Genomic DNA, 17,770 nt, shown 5'->3' with positions numbered 1-17,770 from the left:
TTTCTGCTCTGAGGGCTTCAAGTTCCAGAGTCAGATGTAATGACAATGGTCTCAGACATGCTACTTAACCAGATACTTTCCACAATTGCACAAAACTATATCTCTGCACCAAATCTCTTCACAGATCTATATGGATCTCCATGTATATGATGTGTATACATACACATACACATATACGTACACACACACACACACACACACACACACACACACACTACCAAAAGAAAGTTCAAGGCCTCACACATAGTAAGGCCAAACAAACCAAAATGTCAGAGTTTGGAGCAGAGAAAGGTTTATTGCAAGACCAGGCAAGGTACATTGTGCCTAAAATTTCTGGTACTCTCAAAGTGTTTCAGCAAATCATTATTACAGGTCAGCTGAGAGAGAGGCTTGGTTAGTTATTGCAAACTTTTTGGTGTCTGAAGACATTTTGGTCTGAAGATATCTTGGCGTCGCATGTTCAACTTTCCTTGGGATTTCTTTTTGACTCATTCATTTTTAACCATGTGTTATTTATTTCCACAAATTTGTAGACTTTCTAGCTCTTTTTTTCCCCCTGCTATAGATTTCTAGTTTCTTTCAGTTGTGACTGAAATAGAATTTCGTATGATTCATCTCTCTTTAAACTTATTAGTTTGTCTGTGTCCTAATATATGGACTATTATGAGAAATTTCTCCACTTGAAAAAAATGTTTATTTGGGTGCTGATATTGAGGGAAGTATTCTGTTTGTGTCTGTTACTCTCTGTTCTACAACTTTTTGTCTCTATATGAAAGGACTCTTAAAGGTCAGAGCCTTGAGAATGGGCTTTTCTGTATATTTCAGGCTTTAGGGAACATGCTTTTATTTTTTAATTTTTTTCATTGTGTAAATATACAGTATTTTATTCTGCATATTTAGAGAATAAATATATAGTATTTTAGAAAACATATACAGTATTTTATTACGTATCTCCTTCATTATGCATCATCCTTTCAGATGGTCTCAAGGTTTATGCTCTTGGGCATAGTGTTTTTTTTTTTTTTAATTTATATTTTAATTGTAGGAAGGCAATTTGCTTTTACAAAGGATGCAGAGCCAACATGACTAAGCATCGAAAAAGGAACAGATCTAATATGTAGTAAGATTTGTTCTTCCCTATTACATACATTCATATGTACACATACATGTATACATGTAAACATGTGTAATTTGCATTTATCAGAAAAGTAGAACCACTACATATGTGTAAGAATGTAATCATATGTCTGCATTGGTAACCACTATAGATATGTCTATCTATTTGTATCTACAGTAGTTCTGCTTCCCTGGAAGAAATCAGCATTAGCCATAGTCATGGTCATGAGGATTGCTGTGTAGGGACTATTAGACATCTTGTATCATCAGGGATTGACACGTTGCTCAACAAATGGTAGATACTACCTAAAATAAAACTTAACAGAGTATTTCACTGTATAACAGAATATATTTCAAAAATATTTGAAACAAAAGATTAAATGGGAAAATTACCCAGACAAATTGCTCACAAAATAATGCAAAGTTATATACGCTACGCTAAGTCACTTCAGTTGTGTCCGACTCTGTGTGACCCCATAGAGGTAGCCTACCAGGCTCCCCTGTCCCTGGGATTCTCCAGGCAAGAACACTGGAGTGGGCTGCCATTTCCTTCTCCAACGCATGAAAGTGAAAAGTGAAAGTGAAGTCGTTCAGTCGTGCCTGACTCTTAGCGACCCCATGGACTGTAGCCTACCAGGCTCCTCCGTCCATGGGATTTTCCAGGCAAGAGTACTGGAGTGGGATGCCATTGCCTTCTCCGAAAGTTATATAAGCAGGATATAAAAATACAGTTCAAGGTTGAACTATTTGTAGGCCAATTGCTCCTAATTTAACATTTGGGTACCTGGAACTTGACTTTAGAAGATCAGATCAGATCAGTCGCTCAGTCATGTCCGACTCTTTGCTACCCCATGAATCGCAGCACGCCAGGCCTCCCTGTCCATCACCAACTCCCAAAGTTCACTCAGACTCACGTCCATCGAGTCATTGATGCCATCCAGCCATCTCATCCTCTGTCGTCCCCTTCTCCTCTTGCCCCCAATTCCTCCCAGCATCAGAGTCTTTTCCAATGAGTCAACTCTTCGCATGAGGTGGCCAAAGTACTGGAGTTTCAGCTTTAGCATCATTCCTTCCAAAGAAATCTCAGGGCTGATCTCCTTCAGAATGGACTGGTTGGATCTCCTTGCAGTCCAAGGGACTCTCAAGAGTCTTCTCCAACACCACACTTCAAAAGCATCAATTCTTCGGCGCCTAGCCTTCTTCACAGTCCAACTCTCACATCCATACATGACCACAGGAAAAACCATAGCCTTGACTAGACAAACCTTTGTTGGCAAAGTAATGTCTCTGCTTTTGAATGTACTATCTAGGTTGGTCATAACTTTCCTTCCAAGAAGTAAGCGTCTTTTAATTTCATGGCTGCAGTCACCATCTGCAGTGATTTTGGAGCCCAGAAAAATAAGTCAGTACCAATGTGCAGATATATAAATCATTAGAATAAAGAGGGTCAAGGAAGCTATGGACATGAATGAAATTTTATACAGTGAGAATAACTGAGCACTGGGGACTGAAACTTAGAGATAATCAAGTTTTAGGGAAAGACAGAGGAAGACAATCACAAAAGAAGACTGAGAATGGAAATCAAGGAGGCTGTAGGAGAAGTAAATAAAAGATAGTCTTGCAAGAGAGTCAGAATAAGAAAGTGTGTCAAGAATATGGACCTGGCTAATAGCATAAATATGACATTAAGTACAGGTGAAATAAACATGGAGGCATTTCCTTTCTGCACACTTTGAGGCTCTGCAATAAGCATGTCAGAGGGATGGTGACAGCAGAACCCAGGTTATATGAGTTTATAGAATGAATTAGTTATGAAATCATTGAAGATTCCATGTAGACTGGCTCTTCAGGAAATATGCTTTTTAAAGAAAGAAGGAGATGAATGAGGTGACACCCTGCAGTCCTAGACTCAGGGAAATTTATTTGTGGTATTTTTAAGCCTGGAAACTGTTTAGAAAACCTATTTCTCTTTCAAATGAAGGTAATGAATTCAGAGGAAGTTGAAGAGCAGAGAAGCCACAGGTCGCAGAGAGGCAGGGGAGGACAATGATGGTGGGGCTTTCAGGAGCAAAATAAGAAAATCTCTCTTACTTTGGTGCCAACAACCCAGAAGCAAATTATTTAGCTTAGCTGCTTAAAACTTCTTAAATGTAAAAACTGATATTCTGTGTATTTTTATGTGATTCAGTTAAAAAATGCTCAACATTGCTATATGCTATTCTTGCTAAAATCTAATATCTTGTACCTGAGTGAGTGTTCAGTCTGACCCCATGGATTATAATCCACCAGTCTCCTCTGCCTATGGAATTTTCCAGGCAAGAATACTGGAGTGGGTTGTCATTTCCTATTCCTGGCTATCTTCCCAACCCAGAGATCAAATCCACATTTCCTGCCTTAGCAGGCAGATTCTTTACCTCTGAACCACTTGGGAAGCCCTTACTAAAATGGCTTAATGTGAAGTCAGCATTCAAAAAGTACAGAATGCAAGGCATTTTGGAAAGTAATTGGCATGCACTTTTCATAACAATTGGTGTCATGAAGAACAGTATGACTTCATAACTAACTAACTAAATGTAAAAGAATTGTTCTCCACTAAAAGAAACTAAGAAATGTAACCATATCCAGAATGTAAGCCTTGACTGGGTTCTGGAATCAACATATTATTTAAAAGGCCATTGGGGCCCAGGATGCCCCCAAATTTGCCTCAGTGGAGTATTGATTATTTTAAATTAAAGTTAATTGAAAAACAACTAGTGGAAAAAAAAAGTGATTTAATAATTAAAAAAAAAACCCTCTAATACCTCCTTTCCCCCTTAAAATGAGAAATAAATCTCCCATGTGAAAGTATCCTCTTATATCCAGAGGCTAGAAAGCATTCTTATGACCAAACTTAGGGAATTCAAGGCAAAGAAAGTCATATAAACAAACTGTCTATTCTTCATTATTCTGCTACCACAAGCAGGAGAACTTTTGGTTTGTTAAATTTTACCAAATAAGTGATCCTTTTTCTAAAACTGTTATATAAATAGCTTGCTTTGATCTCTTCAGTGCTTCAATTTCTATGAGACCTCCATGCATATAAATTAATTTTTCTCCTATTAATCTATCTTATGTCAGTTTAATTATTAAATCAGTCAAAAGGACTTAAGAGACTAGGGATGAAGTCTCCCCCTCATTGAAATCTCCCCCTCTTTGACGAGACCACAATATGTATTCTAAACAACTGCATACATTTAAATATGGATTGCATATCAATTAAGTGACACAGTAAAATGTTATTTTCAACCCAATCATGGCATTGTAGTTGGTGGGAGAATATGTTTCTCTTTAGAAAAAGCATGCTGACTTCTTGGAAGATGAACTGTCCTGATATAGAGGTGGGCAAAGGGACATAGACTTTGCAATGTGGCAAAATGTTAACACATGGAAAAACTTGGTGAAGTGTAGTATTTGTTTAACTTTTCTGTAAATGTTAACATTTTCAAAATCAATCATAGAAGAAAACAAAACATTTTCTCTCCCCTTTCTATTCTGATATCAAGGATGAGGGAAGGTATGTGGGGTGTAGATTTATTGACATACAGTTTATTCTCACCATTGACATTGCATATTTGCAAATTCACCTACTTGCTGAAATGTCTTTGTAACCTCAAAATCAATACCTGTGACATTTTCCTGATCAGTTGCTCACATGCACAGAGCAGTACAAATTTTAACCACTAAGAGGGCATGTTTCCATCTGAGACAAAAAAAAAAAATAGCCTTTTGCCTTCTTATTTCAGCTCTCACATGTTTTTCATATTTTGTGATTTTTGTTGGTGAGTTTGCTGTTTAAACTTCCCCCAAGCATAGGTGCTGAGTGCTGCGTAGGGTTCCTAAGCACAGGAAGCTGTGATGTGTTTTAGGGAGAAAATCCATGAGTTAGAGAAGCTTAGTTCAAACATGAGTTATAGGGCTGCTGATCATCTGCTCAAGGTCAATGAATCTATTATACATATGAAATAAGGTGTCCTTATGCAGAAACCATATGAAACAGGGTTATGGTCATCAGTTGACCAGCTGAGACCTGAGGCTAGTAAGAACCTAACCTTTTATTTCCCCTAGGAGCAATGGTCAGTATTTACAGTGACTTTACAGAACATAATTATCATTGATAACAAGAATAATCTACATATGCAAGTAAGCATGACTGTAGACTTGCAATCAAATGGGTTTTCTCTTCACTAGAATTAGCTGTTTTATCCATATGTTTTCTTTATCTTCACTTCTACCTTATATCCAATACATAAGGAGTAAAAGATGGAGTAATGGTTATTCCAGTAAACTGACCACAGAGGAAGCCAGGACAGACATTATTAGTGAGTATGCAGAGAGGATTCTCGAAGAGGTGGGGTGTAGGGGTGTTTCTGCAGCTGATGCCCTTTCTGAGGGAAAGGAAGGCAGGGGTGGGCAGGGTTTTCCCCTTAACCCAATGCCTTGGAGAATTAACCCACTACCCTGGGGGAGGGAGCATTTCTTCCATGAAAAGGAGAATATGGTAGGATATTCCATGGCTGTAAATGCAGCTTTAACCTAGTGTCTTTAATGCTAATTGAGGAGAATAAGTGGGCACAGCCTCAGGAGACAGACCCTGAACATTGCTTACTACTGCAGATCCACCTCAGGCTTCCTATGGTCCAGAGGCCCTGGGAGATCATGCAGCACCCACGTGAATGCATCTGAGTTCGGGAGGCCTGGGAACTTCTGCATGAATCTCGGGCTTCCTCTGTGAGATGGGAGACTTGGTTCTCCAGGACCTGGAGAGTTGGCCAGGCAGAGAGGAAGCATCTGCTTTTAAGAGTGAGAGAACCACTGAATCATGAATGATGATCACTGGGCAGGAGGTAGGTGACCTTCCTCTGTTTGTGTCAGATAATAATTAGTCTTTAGCATCAGTTTTATATTAATGGCTGGTAACTCTAAACAGAATGTTCCCCGATAGGGGAATTTTTGTGAATTTCTTCAGAATGCGCTTTCCCTGGCTCTCTCATCCGTGTCTCAATTTATACCTCTCTGTCTTGTCGTGTATATCAACCTGCCAAAGTCACAGTTTTGCATTCCAGAGTGGAAAGAAACATGAGGGTGGAATTCAAAAATATCATCTTTTGGAAAAGAAATTTACAGTGTATTTGATGTCACAGACAGAACTAGTTGCCTACACAATTCCACCCTCCCCTGATAGCACTTAATCATCTTTACCTTACAAGGTACATGCATGGAGATGACCAGGATTGACATAAACATTCCCCTTGCAGGTCTTCAGTCCTGCAGATAACTCTCTCTTTTTCAGTCTTGAGAGACCTGCTGAGCATCTTTAAAAAATGTTTTTCTTTAAAAAACATTAGGACTTTTTTTTTTTAATTAAATCCAGCTTTGATTTTTGAGTATCACCTAAGATTGGTTAGTGACTAAGTATGGAACATGAGGTTTTATTCAGAGACTTACTTCCTTGGCTTTGGGGAACTCTAATATATTTAATCTGTAATATATACACATAAAATAGTTTTACCTTTTATTTATAAAATTCATTAGCTCTCACTGCCTTCAAAATATCTTTTCATAAATGATTTTATTCATTGTCACAGTATTTCATAAATCAAATATTATCAATTTTTATGTGTTTGGCCTTTGGCAGCAGTGGGATACTCTTTCTGCCCCCTTCTGATGTCTGTGTCAGAAGCTTTCTCAATCTCTTTTATACTTTATTTTTTTATATAAATGTATTAAATTTTAATTGGAGGCTAATTAGTTTACAATACTATATTGATTTTGCCATACATTGACATGAATCCACCATGGGTGTACATGTGTTCCCCATTCTGAATCCCCCTTCCACTTTCCTCCCCATACCATCCCTCTGGGTTACCCCAGTGCACCAGCCCCGAGCGTTCTGTATCATGCATCAAACCTGGACTGGCGATTCGTTTCACATATGATAATATACATTTCAATACCATTCTCCCAAATGGCGTTCTTCCATCCCACCCTCTCCCTCTCCCACAGAGTCCAAAAGACTGTTCTATACATCTGTATCTCTTTTGCGGTCTCTCATACAGCGTTATTGTTACCATCTTTCTAAATTCCATATATATGCATTAGTATACTGTTTTGGTGTTTTTCTTTCTGGCTTAATTCACTCTGTATAATAGGTTCCAGTTTCATCCACCTCATTAGAACTGATTCAAATCTATTATTTTTAATGGCTGAGTAATACTCCATTGTGTATATGTACCACAGCTTTCTTATCCATTCATCTGCTGATGGACATCTAGGTTGTTTCTGTGCCCTGGCTATTATAAACAGTGCTGTGATGAACACTTGGGTACACGTGTCTCTTTCAATTCTGGTTTCCTTGGTGTGTATGCCAAGCAATGGGATTGCTGGGTCATATGGCAGTTTTATTTCCAGTTTTTTAAGGAATCTCCACACTGTTCTCCATAGTGGCTGTACTAGTTTGCATTCCCACCAACAGTGTAAGAGGGTTCCCTTTTCCCTACACCCTCTCCAGCATTTATTGCTTGTAGACTTTTGGATCACAGCCATTCTGAATGGTGTGAAATGGTACCTCATAGTGGTTTTGATTTGCATTTCTCTGATAATGAGTGATGTTGAGCATCTTTTCATGTGTTTGTTAGCCATCAGTATGTCTTCTTTGGAGAAATATCTGTTTTGTTCTTTGGCCCCTTTTTTGATTGGGTCATTTATTTTTCTGGAATTGTACTGCAGGAGTTGCTTGTATATTTTTTTAGATTAATTCTTTCTCAGTTGCTTCATTTGCTATTATTTTCTCCCATTCAAAAGGCTGTCTTTTCATGTTGCTTAAAGTTTCCTTTGTTGTGCAGAAGCTTTTAATTTTAATTAAGTCCCATTTGTTTATTTTTGCTTTTATTTCCAATATTCTGGAGGTGAGTCATAGAGGATCCTGCTGTGATTTATGTCGGAGAGTGTTTTGCCTATGTTCTTCTCTAGAAGTTTTATAGTTTCTGGTCTTAGGTTCAGACCTTTAATCCATTTTGAGTTTATTGTTTATGGTGTTAGAAAGTGTTATAGTTTCATTCTTTTACAAGTGGTTGTCCAGTTTTCCCAGCACCACTTGTTAAAGAGATTGTCTTTTCTCCATTGTATATTCTTGCCTCCTTTGTCAAAGATAAGGTGTCCATAGGTGCGTGGATTTATCTCTGGGCTTTCAAATTTGTTCCACTGATCTATATTTCTATTTTTGTAGAGCTGTGGCTTTGTAGTAGAGCCTGAAGTCAGGCAGGTTGATTCCTCCAGTTCCATTCTTCTTTCTCAAGATTGCTTTGGATATTCGAGATTTTTTGTATTTCCATACAAGTTGTGAAATTATTTGTTCTAGCTCTGTGAAAAATACAGTTGGTAGCTTGATAAGGATTGCACTGAATCTATAGATTGCTTTGGGTAGTATACTCATTTTCACTATATTGAGTCTTCCGATCCATGAACATGGTATATTTCTCCATCTATTAGTGTCCTATTTGATTTCTTTCACCAGTGTTTTATAGTTTTCTATATATAGGTTTTTTGTTTCTTTAGGTAGATATATTCCTAAGTATTTTATTCTTTTCATTGCAATGGTTAATGGAATAGTTTCTTAATTTCTCTTTCTATTTTCTCATTGTTAGTGTATAGGAATGCAAGGGATTTCTGTGTGTTGATTTTATATCCTGCAACTTTACTATATTCATTGATTAGCTCTAGTAATTTTCTGGTGGAGTCTTTAGGGTTTTCTATGTAGAGGATCATGTCATCTGCAAACAGTGAGAGTTTTACTTCTTCTTTTCCAGTCTGGATTCTTTTTACTCCTTTTTTTTCTCTGATTGCTGTGGCCAAACCTTCCAAAACTATGTTGAATACTAGTGGTGAGAGTGGGTACCCTTGTCTTGTTCCTGATTTTAGGGGAAATGCTTTCAATTTTTCACCATTAAGGATAGTGTTTGCTGTGGGTTTGTCATATATAGCTTTTATTATGTTGAGGTATGTTCCTTCTATTCCTGCTTTCTGGAGAGTTTTTATAATAAGTGGATGTTGAATTTTGTCAAAAGCTTTCTCTGCATCTATTGAGATAATCTTATGGCTTTTATCTTTCAATTTGTTAATGTTACATTGATTGATTTGCAGATATTGAAGAATCCTTGCATCCCTGGGATAAAGCCCACTTGGTCATGGTGTATGATGTTTTTAATGTGTTGTTGGATTCTTATTGCTAGAATTTTGTTAAGGATTTTTGCATCTATGTTCATCAGTGATATTGACCTGTAGTTTTCTTTTCTTGTGGCATCTTTGTCAGGTTTTGGTATTAGGGTGGTGGTGGCCTCATAGTATGAGTTTAACTTCCTCTAAAATTTTCTGGAAGAGTTTGAGTAGGATAGGTGTTAGCTCGTCTCTAAATTTTTGGTAGAATTCAGTTGTGAAGCTGTCTGGACCTGGGCTTTTGAATCCTGGAAGATTTCTGATTACAGTTTCAATTTCCATGCTTGTGATGGGTCTGTTAATATTTTCTATTTCTTCCTGGTTGAGTTTTGGAAAGTTGTACTTTTCTAAGAATTTGTCCATTTCTTCCACGTTGTCCATTTTATTGGCATATAATTGCTGATAGTAGTATCTTATGATCCTTTGTATTTCTGTGTTGTCCATTGTGATATCTCCATTTTCATTTCTAATTTTGTTGATTTGATTTTTCTCCCTTTGTTTCTTGATGAATCTGGCTAATGGTTTGTCAATTTTATTTATCCTCTCAAAGAACCTTCTTTTGGCTTTGTTGATTTTTCTATGGTCTCTTTTGTTTCTTTTGCATTTATTTCTACCCTAACTTTTAAGATTTCTTTCCTTCTACTAACCCTGGGGGTCTTCATTTCTTCCTTTTCTAGTTGATTTAGGTGTAGAGCTGGATTATTTATTTGACTTTTTTCTTGTGTCTTGAGGTATGCCTGTATTGTTATGAACCTTTCCTTTGTCACTGCTTTTACAGTGTCCCACGGGTTTTGGGTTGTTTTGTTTTCATTTTCAATCATTTATATGCATATTTTGATTTCTTTTTTATTTCTTCTGTGATTTTTTGGTTATTCAGCAGCATGTTTTTCAGGCTCCGTATGTTGGAATTTTAATAGTTTTTCTCCTGTAATTGAGATCTAATCATACTGCATTGTGGTCAGAGAAGATACCTGGAATGATTTAAATTTTTTTTAAATTTACCAAGGCCAGATTTATGGTCCAGGATGTGGTCTATCCTGGAGAATGTTCCGTGTGTGCTTGAGAAAAAGGTGAAATTCATTGTTTCGGGATGAAATGTCCTATAGATATCAATTAGGTCTGACTGGTCTATTGCATCATTTAAAGTTGGTGTTTCCTTGTTAATTTTCTTTTTAGTTGGTCTATCCATAGGTGTGAGTGGGGTATTAAAGTCTCACACTGTTATTGTGTTATTGCTAATTTCCCCTTTCATACTTGTTAGCATTTGTCTTACATATTGTGGTACTCCTATGTTGGGTGCATATATAATTGTTATATCTTCTTGGATTGATCCTTTGATCATTATGTAGTGTCCTTCTTTGTCTCTTTTCACAGGCTTTATTTTAAAGTCTATTTTATCTGATATGAGTATTGCTACTCCTGCTTTTTTTTTTTTTTTAGTCTCCATTTGCATGGAATAACTTTTTCCAGCCCTTCACTTTCAGTCTGTATGTTTCCCTTGTTTCCAGATGGGTCTCTTGTAGACAACATATATAGGAGTCTTGTTTTTGTATCCATTCAACCAGTCTTTGTCTTTTGGTTGGGGCATTCAACCCATTTACATTTAAGGTTATTATTGATAAGTATGATCCCGCTGCCATTTACTTTATTGTTTTGGGTTCGAGTTTATACACCCTTTTTGTGTTTCCTGTTTAGAGAAGATCTTTTAGCATTTGTTGGAGAGCTGATTTGGTGGTGCTGAATTCTCTCAGCTTTTGCTTGTCTGTAAAGCTTTTGATTTCTCCTTCATATTTGAATGAGATCCTCGCTGGGTACAGTAATCAGGGCTGTAGGTTATTTACTTTCATCACTTTAAATATGTCCTGCCATTCCCTCCTAGTCTGAAGAGTTTCTATTGAAAGATCAGCTATTATCCTTATGGGAATCCCCTTGTGTGTTATTTGTTGTTTTTCCCTTGCTCCTTTTAATATTTTTTCTTTGTGTTTGATCTTTATTAATTTGATTAATATTTGTCTTGGGGTGTTTTGCCTTGGGTTTATCCTGTTTGGGACTCTCTTGGTTTCTTGGACTTGGGTGATTATTTCCTTCCCCATTTTAGGGAAGTTTTCAACTATTATCTCCTCAAGTATTTTCTTGATGAGATAATAATTGAAACCTCATGGTTTCAATAGGACAAAAACCTCATGGTTTTTCTATCTTCTTCTGGGACTCCTATGATTCGAATGTTGGGGCGTTTAACATTGTCCCAGAGTTCTCTGAGATTGTCCTCATTTCTTTTCATTCGTTTTTCTTTTTTTTCCTCTCTGTTTCATTATTTCTACCATTCTATCTTCTACCTCACTAATCGTATCTTCTGCCTTCGTTATTCTACTGTTGGATCCCTCCAGAGTGATTTTGATCTCATTTATTGCATTATTCATTGTACATTTACTCTTTTATTTCTTCTAGATCCTTGTTAAACCTTTCTTGCATCTTCTCAATTTTTGTCCCCAGGCTATTTATCTGTAACTCCATTTTGTTTTCACGATTTGGGATCATTTTCACTATCATTATTCGGAATTCTTTATCAGGTAGATTCACTATCTCTTCCTCTTTTGTTTGGTTTGGTGGGCATTTATCCTGTTCCTTTACCTGCTGGGTATTTCTCTGCCTCTTAATCTTGTTTATATTACTGTGTTTGGGGTGGCCTTTCCGTATTCTGGCAGTTTGTGGAATTCTCCTTATTGAGGAATTTCCTCACTGTAGGTGGTGTTGAACGGGTTGCTTGTCAAGGTTTCCTGGTGAGGGAAGCTGGTGTCAGTGTTCTGGTGGGCGCAGCTGGATTTCTTCTCTCTGGAGTGCAATGAAGTGTCCAGTTATGAGTTATGTCAGTGGGTTTGGAGTGACTTTGTATATTGAAGCTCAGGGCTATGTTTCTGTGTTGCTGGAAAATTTGTATAGTATGTCTTGCTCTGGAACTTGTTGGCCCTTAACTTATATGCAGAGTACATCATGAGAAATGCTAGACTGGAATAAAAACAAGCTGGAATCAAGATTGCCAGGAGAAATATCAATAACCTCAGATATGCAGATGACACCATCCTTAGGGCAGAAAGTGAAGAGGAACTAAAAAGCATCTTGATGAAAGTGAAATTGGAGAGTGAAAAAGTTGGCTTAAAACTCAACATTCAGAAAACAACGATCATGGCATCTGGTCCCATCACTCCATGGGAAATAGATGGGGAAACAGTGGAAACAGTGTCAGACTTTATTTTTGGGGGGCTCCAAAATCACTGCAGATGGTGACTGCAGCCATGAAATTAAAAGACGCTTACTCCTTGGAAGGAAAGTTATGACCAACCTAGATAGCATATTCAAAAGCAAAGACATTACTTTGCCAACAAAGGTCCATCTAGTCAAGGCTATGGTTTTTCCAGTGGTCATGCATGGATGTGAGAGTTGGACTGTGAAGAAGGCTGAGAGCCAAAGAATTGATGCTTTTGAAGTGTGGTGTTGGAGAAGACTCTTGAGAGTCCCTTGGACTGCAAAGATATCCAACCAATCCATTCTGAAGGAGATCAGCCCTGGGATTTCTTTGGAGGGAATGATGCTAAAGCTGAAACTCCAGTACTTTGGCCACCTCATGCGAAGAGTTGACTCATTGGAAAAGACTCTGATGCTGGGAGGGATCGGGGGCAGGAGGAGAAGGGGCAACAGAGGATGAGATGGCTGGATGGCATCACTGACTCGATGGATGTGAGTCTGAGTGAACTCCGGGAGTTGGTGATGGACTGGGAGGCCTGGTGTGCTGCGATTCATGAGGTCACTAAGAGTCGGACACAACTGAGCGACTGAACTGAACTTAATGGAGGCGTTTGATGAGCTTCTATCGATTAATGTTCCCTGGGGTCTGGAGTTCTCTGGCGTTCTCAGGATTTGGACTTAAACCTCCTGCCTCTGGTTTTCAGTCTTATTCTTACAGGAGCCTCAAGACTTCTCCATCTATACAGCACCAATGATAAAACATCTAGGTTAATGATGTAAAGTTTCTCCACAGTGAGGGACACCCAGAGAGGTTCACAGAGTTACATGGAGAAGAGAAGAGAGAGGAGGGAGATAGAGGTGACCAGGAGGAGAAGAGGGGGAATCAAAAGCAGAGAGAGGAAGCTAGCCAGTAGTCACTTCCCTATGTGCTCTCCACTGACTGGATCGCTCATAGATATTCATGGAGTTACTCATATAAGAGAAGAGGGAGGAAGGAGCCAGAGGTGGCTAGGAGGAGAAGAGGGGGAATCAAAAGGGCAGAGAGGAAGCTAGCCAGTAATTAGTTCCCTAACTGTTCTCCACAGCCCAGAACACACAAAGAGATTCACAGATTTGGGTAGAGAAGAGAAGGGGAGGGAGGAGACAGAGGCAACCTGGTGGAAAAAAAGGAGAGTCCAAAGGGGGAGAGAGTAGTTAAGACAATAATCTCGATCTCAAGTAAAAATGGGTACTGAAGATTGGGTTCTTAAAGGTACAAAATTGATAATAAATACCAAAAAGCAAAGATTAAAAATCTAGAGTAGAGATTGGATTCTCAAAAATACAATATTAAAGAAAAAACCCAAAGTCACAAAAATTATAATATATATATATATATATATATATATATATATATATATATATATAATATATATATATAGTTTGCTTTAAAAAAATAAAAGCTTTTTTTTTTTTACAAAATGATAGTAGGTTATAAAAATGAAAATTAAAGGAGTAATAGAGGACTTAAAAATAAAAAAATAAAAAATTTAAAGAATGATAATAGTAAAAATATATCTAGGGCTTTCTCTGGTGTTGTTATGGACAGTGTGGGGTCAGTTCATTTTCAGATAGTTCCTTGATCCAGCTTATACCTCTCAAGATCCACAGGTCCCTTCCTATGTAGTCAATGCTAACTACAGGGTTTTAATCTATTGCACCTGTCACGTCCAAGGCAGTTCCCTCGGTTTTATCTTCTTCTTTTTGGTGGTCTCTTCAGTGTCCAATTTCCACCCTGACACAAGGGGGAGGTGGTGGACACATTTTAGGCTTGCTTGTTCAGTGGTGCTGTGGGGAGGGAGGAACGCTGTAAACAAATGTCACTGGTGTGTGTGGGAAGTGCTTTCAGTGTCTCAGCCACAGTGGGTTTGCCCCCACGCCCCCACTGGGAAAGCGTGTGTGCTTTCCCAGTCTACGCTGCTTAGGCTCTAGGTCACTCTGCACGGAACTGTCTGAGGCTGGCCCTGAGTTGTATGCACTTCTCAGGTCTAACCTGCTCAGGTGCAGGTACTCAAGTACTCCTCAAAGGCATAGAGTCGGTTGGGCCTGCGTTTTGTGCCCTTCCAAAGCCCAAGCAGCTCAGGTGACCAGGTGTTTGGTGAGCATGGTCACTGTGCCTTATCGCCTCTGTGACTTATCCCCTCTGCTGTCCCTGCCGCTGGGTTTTCTGGGTGTACCACAAGCATACCTTCTCAGGCAGATGTCGATCATCTAGAATCCCAAGAAGTCTTGGTTAGCAAAGAAGCCTGCTTGCAGTTTGGTAGATAATGCCTCTCTGGGGCTGCGATTGCCCTCTTCCAGCTCTGGCTGCCCTTGCCTGCCTGTCTCCAGTGGGGGATGGGCTGATCCGCAGCCGGCTAGCTCTGCTCAGTCCTTTGTTCTGTGAGCGGGCCTCGCAGTGTCTTAGGTTAAGGCTTTTCCCAGGGTAACTATCCCACAGTCTGGTTTGCTATCTCAAGTTAGTTCCCTTAGATTGCCCTTGGGACATTCAGGCCCAGTCCTTACTCTAAGCAATGCAGCCCGTGCCTCATTGCCCAGCCCCTGCTTGCTAGTGGCAGAAGGAGGCATCTGCGCTGCTCCTCCGCTGGGAGTTACCATTGGACACGTAATCTGTTGGTTTTAATTATTTATTTATTTTTCCTCCCAGTTATTTTGCCCTCTGAGGTTCCAAGGCTCACCACAGATTTGCTGGTGAGAGTGTTTCCTGGTATTTGGAAACTTCTCTCTTTTTTAAGACTCCCTTCCTGGGACGGATCTCCATCCCTGCCTCTTTTGTCTCTTTTTTGTCTTTTATATCTTTTTCTACCGCCTTTTGAAAACAATGGGTTGCTTTTCTGGGTGCCTGATGTCCTCTGCCAGCATTCAGAATTTGTTTTGTTTAATTTACTCAGCGTTCAAATATTCTTTTGATGAATTTGTGGGGGAGAAAGTAGTCTCCCCATCCTATCCCTCCACCATCTTAGGACTGGCCCCTCTTTTATACTTTAATAAAACTTTATTACACAGAAGCTCTGAGCAATTAAGCCTCGTCACTGGCCCTCAATTGAATTATTATCCTCCAGAGGCCAAGAATCCCAGCATTTTTTTTGTGGTTCAGCAGCAACCTTTGATCCTGGTGGCTCATCTGGGATTCTTCAGGACAAGGCAAGGATGCTTGGAGCTCTAGTTTTTTGTTCTCCTAGAGAACATGTTTTCTGCTGTACTTTACTAATTCTATAGTATGCTTGTGTGAATGAATGGCATGCCCTGCATGAAGCAAGTGAGGAGTCCTGCTCTGTGGTTCCACAGTGACCTCCTACAGCTTATGGCAGTAACCCTGTTGGGGGTTTATACCGACCTGCCAATGGACTTCCTTGGTGGCTCAGATGGTAAAGCATCTGCCTACAATGCAGGATACCTGGCTTCAACCCCTGGATTGGGAAGATCTCCTGGAGAAGGAAATGGCAACCCACTCCAGTATTCTTGCCTGGAAAATTCCATGGACAGAGGAACCTGGTAGGCTAGAGTCCCTGGGCTCACAAAGAGTGGGACACGACTGAGTGACTTCACTTTCACATTCACTTGGCCTTTGATTCTCAAACACACACTTTAGCAAATCTTTTTTATGCTGTTTTGTATTATTTTCTGTTATTAATGGAATAGTCACTTTGTAAATTCTTACAAATAGGAATCAAGTCTATGATGTCTGAACTCAAATACTCAGGCATAATTTCAACCAAAACAAACTGAAAAAGCTCCTTCTTATTCCTTTCCAGAGATATGGACCCTTGGCAGGCTGTACCAGGCATTTATCTACATGTGTTTTGTTGTTTATTTCTTAGGACTCATTTTGTGCTAAGAAATAATAAACATATGTGTGTACCTATGTACATGTGCTCATCTGTGTGTGTAGGTGTGTGTGTGTGTGCATGTGTGTGTACATTACCTCGTTATGCAATGTGAACAGGCAGAGATGGACAGCAACTTGAGACCTAGATTTTGTCTCCCTGGATGTTCTGCCTGATATGTGAGTGGAATGATAGAATATAGGGTCCAGACGAAAGAGAAAGTAAGTCATACACCAGAAGACCTTCCAGAAGCCAATGGAAGAGAATAGAAACTTAACCAATAATGATGATACCAAGATGATAAGTAGAATCTTCATGGAAGAAGACATTACAGTTTCTACCAAGTACCAAAATGTGCCATTTCAGTGGAGAGCAGGGACATAGGATATGTGCAGAGAGGACAGTACTTTACAGGCAGGTCAGCAAGGTCTGGGAGAGTGGTAACACTAGGTGCTGGTTGTCCTGAATGGATTGTGTTCTCCCACTGTGGTGAGGAATCTTATCTGCATGTGTTTAATCAGAAAGCAGTGTTTAAACATCTATGAATCAATTTCACAGAAATTTGAATGAAGGCACAACTGTACATTTACAAATAAGTGCATCATAAGATGTTTTGTAATAGAAATAAATAAGCAACAAACTATTCATGAGGGAGGATCAGGAAAATGGAGTGAGCCCACACCATGGAATATTATGCACTGTGATGAAATCATGCAGACCTGTAGGTATTGTCATGGGAACATTGCCACAATGTGATGTTGAACAGCAGTAACAATAAAAAGATACCACAGCTCTCCCCCTCTTTATTCCCCTCTGTATGTACACACACAACCACATACACACTCACACACAGAGAGATGTATAAAATGGGCCCCAAGAAACAAGATGAAGCCCATGCGTAAATGTTCCATAGCACCTGCTGAAGCCTCTCTCCCTCTGGAACAGAGCCAGAGAGGGCTCCCCTTGTTCTGCTTTTTATACCAACACAGCACATTATTCGATCCTTTAGATGAGCTTGTATTTATTTATCACATAAACTAAGCTTATCAGGAAGTCTAAGGGAGGAAGTTTAAGTCCAGCTTATCCAGAAGGAGAGGTAGAACCAGATGCGAGACCCCAGCAGTGGAGCCAGGGCCAGAACTTAGAATGGGGACCACAGGCAGGAGGGGCAGCTTGTTCACATGGTGGAGCATGACCTCTGGGTTCTTCTTTATCCCCTGCAAAGCAGTACTGCACTTTAAAAATGATAAAGCACAGTTGCTTTTGTGAAATGGAGTACTTCTTGTCATGTCAAT

Source organism: Bos indicus x Bos taurus, chromosome 4 (assembly GCF_003369695.1).
Source record: "Bos indicus x Bos taurus breed Angus x Brahman F1 hybrid chromosome 4, Bos_hybrid_MaternalHap_v2.0, whole genome shotgun sequence".
Lineage (NCBI taxonomy): Eukaryota > Metazoa > Chordata > Mammalia > Artiodactyla > Bovidae > Bos > Bos indicus x Bos taurus.
This window is presented reverse-complemented; position numbering follows the sequence as displayed.